This window comes from Callithrix jacchus, chromosome 12 (assembly GCF_049354715.1).
Source record: "Callithrix jacchus isolate 240 chromosome 12, calJac240_pri, whole genome shotgun sequence".
Taxonomy (NCBI): domain Eukaryota; kingdom Metazoa; phylum Chordata; class Mammalia; order Primates; family Cebidae; genus Callithrix; species Callithrix jacchus.
The window spans coordinates 75,933,600-75,947,706 of NC_133513.1; the positions used below are offsets into that span (position 1 = coordinate 75,933,600).

Genomic DNA, 14,107 nt, shown 5'->3' on the forward strand with positions numbered 1-14,107 from the left:
AAATATTTGAGTTTCTTAAGTTATTTTCTGTATTTTAAAATCAAGTTCTGAAATAACTAAAAAATTAAATATAAATCACAAATGAATTCTTATAGGAACATGTTGATCAAATTAGAAAAATATTTAAAAGTAGTATTACTTTTATTAGGCTGTGTCTGTTTTTTTGGAGTTTTGCTCTTTTATTTCTTTTTTTGCTAAAATGCATATGCCAAGAACTTTTACTTATTTATTTTGAAAACTGTGGATACCATATTAATTTTCTGTTAATAAAGCTACAAACTATTTCTAGAGTACCTCTAATATGATCTATTGTATGTAAGACCATGAAACAAAGAATTGCATTAATATGATGGTATCTAGTTTTGCAGACCATCTTTACATTTCAATATTTTTTAATCTTAAAATTTACATACCTGCTTTATAGGAGAATGGTAATTTATGAATTAAACAGATCATTTGGGCCTTTGACTTCTACATTCTTTTTGAAAGTATCGAAAATATTTTTGGGTATTTCAACATTCTTGTGTTCGTGAAAGTTTGAAGAAATTGTTACCCGTAACCTGAGACTTTGTAGATTATATTACTTAAAAACAAAATATAAACTGTTTTATCAGGATGAATTAATGGTTAGTAAATGCTTCACCTCTTTGAGTCGCTTTTGTTTAGTGAGTTTCTACTGTAATAACAGATGCTAATTGATTTCCAAGTAACTAGTTTTAATTAAATATATATGAGATCTTATTTTGAAATACACCCTTTGAGTTACATTTGCTTTCTTTGGTTGAGTACCAACTTTATTTTGTTATAAAGTAATAGGTGAGTTATCTTAGGCAACAAATCTACTTATAGAATCTGTTTTTGCACCATATCTAATTACTACTGCATCCCTGTGCATAATTGATCTTTCTTATGGAAATTTATAATGTTCAGTTTGAATATCAAGGCATCCTGTGTGATTTCACTGTTTCCATTTCCCTCTCTAACCTTTTTAGTGCCTTGTTTAACAGGGACCTCAAATACCATTTTAATCATGCAACTCTGCTTTTCAAAAATGTTGCAATTTCTCATTGTCAGGTGTCATAAGGTCACTTCTTTTGACAGACTTTTATGCTCTTCCATTATCTGACCGTTTGTCAGTGTATTTGGAACATTCCCAAGTTCTTGCTGATAATGCCTCATTCCATTCAGATTAACTTCCTCCCATCTCATAAATGGATCTCCAATTCTTAGACTTTGCTCACAGTATCCATATTGCTTAGAAAAAGATCCTCCCTACCATGCAAGTCTCAAAGTTTCATCATCTTTACTTATTTTTATAGAAAATTCCTATTTACTATTGATCTTCAGTTTCTTCAAACCCTAAACTCTTTAATGTCAGAGTAATAAAATTATAGAATATGTAAAGATTTGATCTTAACATTATTTTGAGATGCTAGATTATTGTGCAAAGCTGTCCATATATGGCTAAACTGGTAAGTTTCCAACAATGCATTTTTCTTTAGCCAACTGAGGCAATCCTATCCCACTGACACTGGTCATGTCTTCCATGGCTTAATATTATGGAATGTGTGTTCTTGATCATATTTTTCACCTTTGATTTTGACCATACACTCTATATTAATTTTCTTGAAAAAAATCAATAGTGCATTTGAACCTTGAAATAGCATCAAAAGAAAAAATAGAAATTTAGCTATTATTCTCATTCTTCATTAGAATAGTTCTTTCATAGTGCTAGTACTTAGTTCAATGAATTACAAATTATGAATTATCTACTAGTTTAACTGACATGCATTATCTATTATGAATTACGTATTAGATACATTAAAATTATATACATTTATATATGTATATATATGTATGTGTATGTATAGCTATCCCTGTCTCTTCCATCTACAATGCTGTCTTTATAATAAAATTAAATGAGTTTTATTCTGTGCAAGATTGCAAGATATTTTTCATAGTATTTCTCCATTTAGTGTAATACATGAAGATTATGCAATTAAGAAAAGAAAGATCCAAATGTTTTTCCAAAAAAAATCATTTTCACGGTTTAGTAGATTGTGAATGTCAAAATATTTCACACTTCATTAAAATACAAAAGACAGGTATAATAAAGTCATTATCACAGATTTATCAAAGAAGCTTCCAATATTAAAGTCCTGATTATTCACTCTTTGTATTCACTACAAGAAAGCTGAAAAACTGGAGCAATAGCATAAATTGTTGGTTATAAAATTGGCCACGAAATTGGACATAAAACTCAAGACCTTAGTTAAATCATCCCTTCAGTACTTATCAATAGACACTGTAGTATTCTAAATTATAACTATATTCATGTACCTTATTTTACAAATAAATATGTTTAATAGTTATGGTATTATAATCACAAACAGCACTTTTATAAATGCATTAAATGCTATCCTCTTATGCTCTTTGTAAACACATTCTTTTATTAGTTTGCCAAGAATTGACCAAGACATTATTAATATTACTAATTCCTCTAAATGTCAAACAAGGGTTATAACAAGGTTTTACATATCTTTCTCATGAGCAAGACATGACATCTGAGTATTTTTATGTCTTTAAATGTAGACTCAATTATCTTTAAACAGTTGTATCATTAAGTAGATAGTTTGGTTTTAAGAACAAATTACACAATTGCTGATCATTCTTACACAATTTTTGGAAACAAGTCCTTCTTGACAGTGATGTCAGGTTTTTGAGGTTCATCTTACCCCCCAAACTTTCTTTAGATGTAAGCAAACAAAAACAAGTCAAGGCAGCCATAATGTTTTCTGGGGCATGTAAACTGTTTATCTCAAGCTAATAAAGAGATTATATGTGTCTTGGTTTTTAATGATCTTTTTACAAAGAAAAAATGTTTCAGTTAATATTAATTTTTATCATCCTGAGGCAGACATGAAGGAAATATAAACACCTCTAACAGCATGTGTTACTTATAGTATAATAAAATAAATTAAAATGTATTGTTTTTCGAGCTATTTTTATATTATAAGCACTGGGGTAGGCTCTTTTATTTATGCACATTACCTTATTTAGTCCTCACAATAGCTTTACAAAAAAGGAATATCCCTATTTTAGAGATGAGAAAATTGAGGCTTGGAAGGTCATGTAATTTAAATTAAAGCCTCCCAAAGATATTTACACACTTACCTGGCAAAAAGAACTTTGTATTTGAGACTAAGGTTATGGAAGTTAATAGGGAGATTATCCTGGATTACTCCGGTGGGCCCAATCTCAATGTGAGCCTTTGAAAGGAAAGAATTTTCTCTGTTTGGAGTCAGAGAGTGGCAAAGGAAGAGGAACTGGAGAAAGATGAGTCATAAGGGGATACCAAAGACAATCCAACACTGAGAAGGATTTAGCCACTGTTGCTGGTTTTGAGATGAATGGGGCTATAATATAGCCTGAAAATGCAAGTATACTCTAATTCTGAAAAAGGAACCCCATTTGATAGCTACGAAGGAATTAGATCCCTTGGCTCTACGATATATAAATAAATACATACATACAGCCAATAATCTGAATGAACTTAGAAGTGAAATCATTTTCAGGGTCTACAGAAATACAGTCCTACAGACACCTTGATTTTACCTTGGCAAGAGCTATCTCTGACTTCTGACTCACCAAATTGTATGAGAGCCAATTGTATTATTTTAAGACACAAAATTTATGATAATTTTTATGACAGCAATAAAAACTAATGCAAAAGTTCTCTCAGTAACTCTCAAAATAAGTAGAGAAAGAAAAGATCAAAGAAACATAAGATTTGATCATTGAGATTAGTGACCTGATGTGTTATAAAATGATGTGTCCAACAACTATGAAATTTAGGAACCTGGATGGAGCATATAAAAGAATTTACCAAATGCTGGGCTTTCATTGTATTTATTGATTTTAAGCTCAATTGTTTGATGATTAGAAAACATATTCTGTATAATTTCAGCTGAAATTATACAGAATTATACAGAATATAAAAATGGCATTACACTAAATGTTTGATGATTAGAAAACATATTCTGTATAATTATTTCAGTTGAAATTATACAGAATATGTTTTCTAATCATCAAACAATTGAGCTTAAAATCAATAAATACAATGAAAACAAGCTAGAGATGCTCCTTATATTTGGAAAATGGCATTAAACTAAATATTTATAAATGGCATTATTTTACGTAGAACTACCCAACAGTATTTACAGGAAAAATATTAGTTTATTACAGTTAAAAATCAGTTCGACAAGTCAATTTTTTTTTAAGACAAAGTCTCGCTCTGTCACCAGGTTTGAGTGCAGTGCAGTGGCACAATCTTGACTCACTGTAACCTCCACCTCGCAGGTTCAAGTGATTCTCCTGCCTCGGCCTCCTAAGTAGCGGGGACCACAGGCGTGTGCCACCACACCCAGCTAATTTTTGTATTTTTAGTAGAGACAGGTTTCACCATGTTGGTCAAGATGGTCTCCTTCCCTTGACCTTATGATTGCCAGCCTTGGCCTCCCAAAGTGCTGAGATAACAGGTGTGAGCCACCACACCCAGCCAACGTCAGTATTTTTTTAAAGAAAGAAATTTTATACATGAGCAAAGAAAATGAATTTTTAAAAAGTAATCCATGGATTATATTATCTACAAAAATGGAATTTTAATTATATTTATTTAAGTTCAAGTAAATTTTTAATTGAAAGAAAATACTTTCCTATGTTTTGGTGGAGATATGAAGTAATCACAACTTTCATACACTGTTGGTAGATAAGTAAATTGGCACAATTACATTAGATATTTTGTTGTGTTAACAAAACTAAACTAGCAGACATCCTGTGACTCAGCAATTCTACTCTTTTGAATATACTCAAAAGAAATTACTGCATGTGTACTCAGAAATCATGTTGAGAAAGATTCTTCAAAGATTTTCCATATTAGCAAAATCTGCAGACAATACAAATATACAATGATGCTGGTGCCAGATTACCATTTATTAGTTTCATTTGTCTTTCTCAAAAACATTTTGATTTGTTTTGTATTTCAAATTTCTCACCTGGAAATGAAAATAGTAAATTAGAATTTTTACTTCACAAGGTTAAATTAAGACAGGTAATAAAGTTTAAAATAGAAAAAAGCCCCACAAATTTTCAGTGTATAATATATGACCTGCCTATTTTGTGACTCTTGTAACATACTATCTGAAGTTGGTTATCTTTATACCACTTATCTACGTCAATACTGCATATGTGTTTGCTCTTTGTTATCTACCCCCTTAGAGTTGAATCTGCGTTAAAGCTGACACTTTGTTTTTCATTGGGTAGAACAGTACCTGGCACATTGCAGATGTACTATAAGTAGGTTTATCATTAAATTAGGAATGACACATACAGAATTTATCATTAAATTAGGAATCAACATACAGAAAAAATATTCTATAACATATATATTTGTATATTGATGTTTCTGAAATACAAAGCAAGAGTTTGAGTTAAATTTATGAAGCAGCTCATATACAGTAAACTTTTTAAAGAAACAAGTAAAACACTTTCAAATTACTGTAATAAATCACATAGATTAAAACAACTGATGACAAGAATAACAAAAAACACTTTTTACATCTTAATAAATATGAACAACCTGAATTACAGTCTGTTTATAAAACATCAGGGAGAAGTTATGTATTTATTCATTATATGACTGTTATGCCACTTGAGACTCTTTTACCCTACTTTTCATGTCCCAGAAATACTAAAGTCACTGATTAAGCAACATTAATATGATTCCCCTTTGACCAAATGTTCCTTTTCTTTTCGCTGAAATATTTTTCTACATCACAGCTTTATAAGGATCAATGCAAAGGGTCCCAAGTGCTCCACAGTCAGCTTAAAAAATTTGTGTTTGATCAAGTTCTCTTTCTTTCAATATTAATTACATGAAATTTTAAAGGATGCTTTATACATTTACATTTAAAATACCATTCACAATTTAGGAAGTTGAATATTAGCAGTTAAATAACATTGAGTTTCTGGAAGAATCAACATTCTTGGTAAATATTGACATAAGAATTATATAGACAATTATATCCTGCTTAACAGCTTAAATGTCTGCAAACTTTAGATTTATAATAATTTTAACATTTCTCTTACTCATTCTGTCATTAGGCATACTTATAAGGAATTAATTTCATACTAGACCAATTTTAAATTTGTTCTTATCCAAATTTGTTTGTAATAAGAATAGTGCATAGATACGTTTATCACATTTCTGACATCATACCTCATGATTTTGAATGAAATAAAGGCATTTTATGATAAGTGAATTCTAATAATTACCATTGAGCTACCATTTATTAAGTGCATTGTGTGCCAAGCAAAATCTGTTTTCCATGAAGTAACTTATTTAATAGTTACAGATAGCTAACCACAAATGCAAACTTTGTGTGTTCATTGTTTTATTTTACAGATAAGAAAATGTAAAAATAGGGAAGCATTAATGAATTTGCCCAAGATTTCACTGCTAATAAGTAGCCAATGTAAGTCAGAAACCAAATCATCCTCACTCCAAAATTAAGCTCTTGATTACCATATTGTATACATGCATTAGGCAAGAGACTAATATAGGGCTTGAGTACATAGAGAAAATTCCATGTAATTTTGAAAATTCATATTTCCCAAGTCTTAAAATTTGAAAGTGTAAAGAATGTAAGAGTGTAAAGACCATTAATATGAATAAATTTCAAATAAGGTTACACTTGATTCAGTTCAGTAAAATAATCATGTGCTAGGTTCAGTGTTATAAGAAAAGGGAATAAACTTTTAAATCACACAACATAGGTTTCAGTTTTAGGGTGATCACTTCCTACTTGTATAATAATGGAAAATTAATTAATTTCTAATAGGCTTAGTTTCCTCAATAAAATAAACTATAGTACTTTTGGGATAGTTACTGAAGATTCAAGGATACAGAGAATGTAACATGAGACCTATGAGCTGGGTGCATGCAATGAGTAGACAGCACTCGTTGAATGATAGAAACGATTATGACAATGAACTTTCTAATTATATCCATCAGTTTCTACTTTCATCCAATCCTGATTCCTAAAGTATTATTCTCAAAGTAAAATACACCTGACTGTTTTCACCATGAAGCATTTATTTTTGATGAAATATTTTATTAAACTTTACAGTTGACCCTTGGACAACACAAATTTTAACTGTGATGGTCCACTTATATGTGGATTTTTACAAACAGATGGAAAATATAGTATTCATGGATGTGAAAAGGAAAAAAGCACATATTAATATATATATTTTTTTACTTTAAGCATGTAAGTTGGAATCAATTATTTTAGCTGTTTTAAAACATTCAAGTATTCAAATACTCAACAACTTCTAATTTAATAAGCTCATATGTACATTCAACTTAAGCTTAATTGCTTTTCAGTTTTTATTAAAGATACAGCTATTTGTCATTCTCTATAACAGTAATAATTCTTTCTTGTTTTAAATATATTTATCTACATGAATTTGTCTTATTTATTCAGAGGAAGTAAACCTTAATCATCTAGTTTTATGAAAAAAATGGAATCAAGATTTTTAACACAGGTACGAAAACTATATTATGTTAAAAGGAATCTGAGAAACATTACTGAAACAGAATAAAATAGATGGATCTAAGGACAGACAAACAAAAGCATTACGTTGAGCAAAAGAAGCCAGACACAAAAGGATACACACACTACTGAAGTCCAAGAACAGGAGAAACTGCGCTATTTTGATTAAAGTCCAAAGCAGCTACATCTGACAAGATAGTCTGTACAGGGACATCAGGAAGTGTTACAGTGTGATAAAAATATTCTATATTTTGCTTAGGTGCTCATTACATGGGTTCCTGAAGTTATCAGAACTCATACTAAATAAGATCTCAGCATTTTTTAAATATAAATTACACCTTCATAAATTAATGTTAATTAGACAAAAAGGCTATTCCTTTTTTTCTCATGTTTTCTTTAATGTTAAAGCATTACAAGACAACTTGCACTGAATGTGAATTCAAGAACATGTACTATTTTTTTAATCAATTTTGGAAAATTTTAAGATGGACTTCAAGGGAATAGTTGGTGTGTAAAAACAGTTGAATAAAACAAATATAATATTTACTAGTTCAAGAAAGACCAATATAATGGTCACAGAAACAATGATTTGACACATGATATGCTCTCAATAATCATAGATTCAGAGATATTATGAATTCATAATGTAGGAAAATGTAAAATTTTTCAATAACGCTCCACTAATTACTGCCTATTTACAAATTCAACTCTAGATTTCATGTATGGAGAACCTTTAGTTTCAAATATGTTACTATTGCTAAAGCATATTTCCAAAGTAGGGATTACTTGTAAGAATGAATGTATAACATTATCTGATGAGGAAGTTTATCTGAGGAGAAACTATTTTAGATATTCACAAATTATTTTTTAGTATTTTATTTTTTACTACTTGTTTCTATTTTGATAATGAGACATAGGAGTCTAAAAAATATAAAACAGAAAATCATTGTTACCTACCAACACAATAATACTGATTCCCGTGGAATTTTCTAATTACCAAAAAAATACATAAAACGCAACATTATGATTTGTGCAGGGCTGTCTACCACACATCCTTCTAAATATTTGATTCCAAGTGAACAACATTTCTATGATTTATCTCTGTGGATTTTGAAAACTATTAAACATAACCAATCCTCTTTATACACAGATTCCTTTTTTGCAAATTAATGTACTTGATAAACTTTATTTGTAACTGCAAAGTCAGTGCTTGCAGTCGTTCACAGATCTTCTCAGAGTGATGGACAATTTGGCACCCAATGCTCATCTTTCTACCTGGGGTGGAATATGATTATACTCTGCCCCCTTATTTCATCTTTTATATTGCAAACAAGCATTTTTTTAGTCAGTTTACTGCCATGCATTTAACACTTTTGTGCTTTTTGTCAGCGATTTTCCTATTTAAAATAGCCCCTAAGTGTAGTCCTGATGTGCTATCTAGTGTTTCTAAGCACAAGAAGACTATGATATAATTTGTGGAGAACTTACATTTGTTAGATAAGCTTCATTCAGGTTGCATATTAATAGGATGGAGAAAATCGTCTGGTTTATGTGTCGTGACAACCTTTATGTTTTTTTTTTCTGTTTAGAGACATTGTTTATTTTATCTTTTTTGATTTGTTAACATTTAACTTACTGCCTGAATGAAGCTTAACCTAAAAACATGATATATTCATACAGTTGAATATTATACCACTAAGGTAACAATGTAGATGAATCACAAACATAATGTTGAAAAAAACAAACCTCATATGAAAAGAATGCATTCTGTAATATTCCATTGACACTAGTGCTCAAAACCAGCAAGACTATTAACCATATTAATCACCAAGCTACCCTTTGTGAAAGGATTTTGTGACTGGGAGAAGTGGTTTTCTGAAGACCTGAAAACCATTTCATGCTTGATGTTTGTGGTAACATTTAGGTGTTTACTTTTGAAAATCCACAGGGATAAATAATTATGATCTATTTATTTTTATATCTGTGTTATATTTCACTAAGTGTGTCTTTTATATAGTCTTTATCCTTCAAATATAAATACTAAACTGTATGCACATGAAATTATATGAGGTCTAGGATTTGCTCTAAAATAATCTTAGCTATGGAGCGGTGAATATGAATGAAACCAATTTTTTCATTGCTAATTATTATTAAAGCTGGCTGATGAGTATCCTCCATTATATATGTTTGGAATTTAATTTACTAAGAAGTTAAAAGACAGCAACAACTAACACAAGAGTTAATATTTTATTGTTTGTCTAATTTATCTTTCCTCTTCTTTTGTTTATATCAATCCAAATATCATCTTGAATATCTAAGGCCATGTTCTTAATAGCCCAAAATTAGAAATAAATGTTCATCAACAATAGAGTGTCTCAATAAGCTGAGAGATACTCATACAGTTGAAGACTATATTGCATGGAACTGAAGAATTAGTTGTAATTGGAGGCTTGCAGGAGCCACATTCTGTATGTTGCTTAGGATAATGGTTCAGTATTCACTAATTCATTGTTCATAGGGACTTTATAGAATATAACTACTGCAAACATTGAGATAACCAACTGCTTCACTGTTTATATGAAACGGTGAATATAATGATCCTAAGAGGAGATGTTCCAAATAAGATTAGTGAGCACAAATGTTCACTTTTTGTATTATTGTTTGTCATTCTTGGTTTTGCTTTAAAAAAAAACTCTCTCTTTTTACAATCATATTCTAATTTCTCTTACTATTGATGTCTTCTCGAAATACTTAAATTTCTTGTTTGTAATTTTAACTATTATATTTGCATTTATTTATGTATTTTATGTATTCTCAATATCTGTATAAAATCATTTATGGACACAGACATGAACTAAACAAGTGATACCTTCAGGAAGCTGCCTAAGCTGATCATCATACCATACATAGAATGCCCTTCAGAAAATATTTTTTAAAAATTTGTAATACTGAGACTTGTTGATGTGTTAAAGGATACAGAGCATAGCCATCTGCATAGCAGATGTTCCCTGAACACTGTGAATAATAGGGCAATATAGATTACAACAGACCATCTGTCATGTGAAGATTTTCAACTCCCACAAAATATCCAGAAACTCACAAAGCAGTAGTGTCTCATATATACTGTAATTAGAATAATAGTGACATGTTAGTACATCTATATTTATGTAATACATGTCTGTATGTATGTGCGTACATGTATATGTAAATACTTCTGGTAGGCATAATCATAAATAAAATGAATATAATTGAATGCAGAAATCCACTATTTTTTTTTTTTTTGATGCAAGTTCGTCTTGCTCTGTTGCCCAGTCTGGAATGTAATGGAGAGATCAAGGCTTACTACAGTCACAGCCTCCTGGGTTCTAGCAATCCTCTCACCTCATCCTCCAGAGTAGCTGGGGACTGTGGCATGCATGTGCCACTGTGATGAGCTATTTTTCTCTTTTCGTAAATAGAGGATCTCACTAAGTTATTCAGCCTAGTTTCAAACTCTTGGCTCCAGAGATCCTCCTGCCTCAGCCTCCCAAAGTGCTGGGATTACTGGTGTAAGCCATGATGCCTGGCCAGAATCCCCTATTTTCTAAAAACATTTTATATGCTTCTTTCTTCTGCTTTTTTTACATCTGTCATAGGCCTCTTCATTAGAGCCTTTTTATTCTTTTCACACCTCCCATGGTTGCGCATATACTTTATCTTCTTTATTTCTTGGCTATTTCTCTCATATTAGCCTCAATTCTATCTTATGTGTGAACAGGTCTACCATTTGAGCAGATCATGAAATTTGAGCAGATCATTAAAAAAATGTATCACTGATCCCTTTTGTATTACATTTTACATATGTATAGTTGTTTGTACATACTTGCATAATCTGGTAGTAGAAATAAACAGGAATGATCTGTGCGAAGACATTTGCCTTAAATGTGCAACTATGGGGGAGAGCAAACCTCACCTTGGGACACTTCCTGAATCTTGCTCGTCCTCCACTGTCAACCAGTAAATGCCACATTCTTGAAGTTAGGGATAAATTTGTACTGAAATTGTCAAGAAAGACAGTCATGAATAAAAACATGGTGAAATCTATTACTATTACACTAATGTTTTTCATTTAGTTTTCAAGTAGCCTAAAATTTTGTGTAAAAAAGAGTTTTAAATGATATTTAGAGATTATTTATAACCTTTCTATGATACCATTGTAGAAAAAAAAACGTTTTCTTTGTTCCCAGAGCTAATACAATTGTTTCCTTTTATTTTCCATTCAAACATACAAACTAATTAAATTTATTGTAGAATTATATTTCTTCTTGGAATTTTTCAGAACTAATAAAAGTACATATGGCCACAAAAATAGGATTAGAGAAACTTACATGTGACATGCAAGATGAGCTCAAATCCTGTAAAGAGAACACTTGAAATTGAATTACCCTTTGGATTAACCTTAAAATTGCAACCATAAGCAAATGCATAGTCATTTTTTTCCCTGTAGTCTATTATCAATCTTTGGTAGACTTTGTCACCAAGTCTGTGTGTGTGTGTGTGTATTTTTTGTTTACATATAAATATATATTTTAATAAATAATATACATACATATATAAAATATATATATGTATATATATATATTTATTTTTGGATGGAGTCTCACTCTGTCACCAGGCTGGAGTGCAATGGCATGATCTCAGCTCTCTGCAACTTCCAACTCCTGGGTTCAAGTGATTCTTCTGCCTCAGTCTCCCGAGTAGCTGTGACTATATGCACACACCACCATGCCCAGCTAATTTTTGTATTTGTAGTAGAGACAGGGTTTCACCATGTTGGCCAGGATAGTCTCGATCTCTTGACCTCATCATCTGCCTTCCTCGGCCTCCCAGAATGCTAAGATTACAGGCATGAGCCACCACACACAGCTAGTCACCAAGTATATTGTTTGAAAGGCAATTGAAGAAATGCGATGTAGAGTTTATTTTAAAGAACTGCCTATTAAATATTATAAATGTGTTTTCTTCATGCAAAAAAGGCATGTCAGTGATGTAGAAAAACATTAATTGATAGTAATATATTAAGACATCATGCTACTTTCATGTGACATTTTTGTCATTTCAAAAAGTTTGTAGACCTAGAGAAAACATTTATCTTTTCAATAGTTTGCATCTTGAAATTATAAATTTGACTTCAAATTTGCAAATGGTACATTGTAAAGAGTAAAATTCTTCAAACCATCTATTCTAACAAATTTCTGTCATAAATATTTATTCAGCAAACTTAATCTTGATTAAGAGTGGCAAATTTTAAGTTCCCCCTTGATGTCCCATATCTTCCCCACAAGACCAATTTTATCTCCCTCAATTGAAGGACTTTGGGATCCTGCTCTTCAAAATGAATCTGGCCCAATAGGATACATGACTCCAGTAAGACTGAAAGACATGGACACCCTTCTTTTTTTTTATCATTATTTCCACAGAGAGTACTGTTTAATTTTTTAAAAATTTATTTGTTTTATTTATTTATTTTATGACTCCATAACATAGTTAATTTCTGGCAACAACATTTTAAAATTTGTTTTATTAGATATCTGGAAACAAATCAGTGTCATCCAATGGTAAAATTTCATAGTCTGAAAATCAAGGATAAACCTGGAAGACATTAGGTTAAGTGAAACAAGCCAAGCATAGATATTCAAGTACTGCATGATCTCATTTGTATGTGGAATATGAAATAGATGAAATAGTTGAAGCAGACAGTATAAGAGTGGCTCTGAGAGGAGGGAGGTGAGGCTTGAGAGATGTTGATCAAAGGATACAAAATTTAAGTTTCTTGAACTAATAAGTTTAAGACATCTATTGTAAACATTGTATCTGTAGTTAATTACTATATTTTTGAAAACAGAATTTAAGTGCTCTTACCACAAAACATGTATATAACAGATGTTTATTAGCTTGATTTAAGCCATCGTACAAGCTATACCTATTTTAAAACAACACGTTGTATACAACAAATATATTCTATATATTGATTTAAAAATGAAATGAATTGAGAATAAAAATATCAAATCAGAGCCATGTAAGAATGGGTGAATATTTATGAAAGATAAGAATGTCTTGGCCGGGCACAGTGGCTCACGCCTATAATCCCAGCACCTTGGAAGGCCGCGGCTGGTGGATCACGAGGTCAAGACATCAAGACCATCCTGGTCAACATGGTGAAACCCCATCTCTACTAAAAACACAGGGCATGGTGGCACATGCCTGTAGTCCCAGCTACTCAGGAGGCTGAGGCAGGAAAATTGCTTGAACCCAGGAGGCGGAGGTTGTGGTGAGTCAAGATCGCGCCATTGCACTCCGGCCTGGGTAACAAGAGCGAAACACTGTCTCCAAAAAAAAAAAAAAAAAAAAAAAAAGAATGTCGTTTGCAACAGGAATTCCATTTAAAAAAAAAATATATGGTCCCTCAGTGTCCTCAGAGGTACTACTTAAACAGCCTCTTCTCACTTCGTCCT

General features: G+C 31.2%; 1 protein-coding gene across 9 annotated transcripts in view; it reads left to right on the plus strand.

Annotated features, from left to right (window-relative positions):
- The window catches only part of PCDH15 (protocadherin related 15), a 1,854,109-nt gene that overhangs the window by 1,277,498 nt on the left and 562,504 nt on the right, over positions 1–14,107 (plus strand). The gene's annotated exons all lie outside the window — the stretch shown is intronic.